Consider the following 1,698-nt stretch of genomic DNA (forward strand, 5'->3'; position numbering starts at 1 on the left):
TGGATATGCCATCTCAATCGAGGTCCGCTGCAAACAAACGTGACGAAGAGGATATGTTCTCCATCACGGGCAGCCCAGGTTATGCATTATCATAATCCTATGATGAATTAAGATTATTACCGCAATCAAACCCGAATCAGCGCTCAACCGGCACGACCGGTGATCATAGCAACCATTCGGTTCAGCAATGATTATAATTCAACATAAGAATAATCCAACACCATAACCAAAGCTGGGATATGCTAAACATGTTCCCAAGGATCAGTCAACATGCATACATATCCAGATTTGATACCACAACTCACAAGCACAACACGATACAACATAGTTCACAAGGACTTCAATTTTTAACATCAACTTACATGATACAAACCAGAAGTTCAATTCAAATAAACACAAGTGGAAGAAGTTCACAATGCCATAAGATGGCTTCAAAATAACAACCTTGCAAGCTCGCCCACCAACAACCCAAGGGACTAAGCTGCATAAAGGTAGAACCAAACTACTCGTCGAGGTCATACTCGGACTCGCTGCCAAGTGAAGTTTTATCCTCACGCAAAAAGATTACAACAGCGAAGGGTGAGTACTTAAGGTACTCAAGCAAGACTTACTTTCCTCCATTTTAGATTAGTTCCATAGCATGCATATTAATCAAGTTAAAGCAAAAGTACACAATTGCATATGGGGTCTCCTAAGACAAACAAATGTTCAGATCTGAACTCATTTGTTCAGCACCTAAACCATCATGGTTTCCACTCTAAAATACATCATATAATCAAGTAAAAGCACCTATGTCCATATCCCATCAGTTCTGGATTTTTTTTTTGAGAAACAAGAGAAACATAAGCAATTGACAATGACATTAATATTAGCAAAACATGACAGAAATCTGCAACATTGTCCAGAACGAAAATTCCTCAATAAAACCCATCTAATGCATGGTAAAGTCACTCATTCTAGGTTCATGATTATCGCATCACAACCCCGGAATTGGAGGATCATTGGATCCACCCACAAGTGACCAAAATTATAATGAATTCAGCAACATATACAAATGTTGTATAACATGGATAAGCAACAAATATCATAACATGACTGTGAGCAATAGAGTTGACACCTAGCAGTTAATTATATTACCAAAATAACAATGGTGTAAGTAAAGCATATGAGGGGCTCAACATTTCCAAAATGCATCCCGAGACCGACGCTTGACCATTAGTGATTTACATTTCCTGTATGAACAACCAAGCATGTCCATGACCATGGACAATGCTACTCGAATAGATTTAACTCTGAAGTGGTGTACAACTTCACCCTCACTGAAGCAATGCACCATTTGGTAGGATCCTCGGTTATAGAGGCAAGATAGATGGTGAACTCCTACAGGAATATTCCAACACGTCGCCCTAACATAGTAGCTGCCCCTAGGTTCACTCCAGGGCGCTTCTAGAAAGCGTTGACCTGGTCCATAGGTTGCGGTCGAAGCCCAAAGTACAGTTATGGTTCCTCGTTTGCGGGGTGTGCACCATCTAGCTAGGATGGGCACAAAAGAGACACCATGTCCTTTTTACATCCAAAACAGCAAATCCAACCAAGGAAAATACCAACTAAAATTTGCAGCTACTATGCTAAGACTCGGTGGTACGATGTGGCTTGGGATCAAAGGCACAAGAATTTGTCCTTGAAGTGACTTAAGTG

This window comes from Lolium rigidum, chromosome 2 (genome assembly GCF_022539505.1).
Source record: "Lolium rigidum isolate FL_2022 chromosome 2, APGP_CSIRO_Lrig_0.1, whole genome shotgun sequence".
In the NCBI taxonomy this organism is placed as follows: Eukaryota; Viridiplantae; Streptophyta; class Magnoliopsida; order Poales; family Poaceae; genus Lolium; species Lolium rigidum.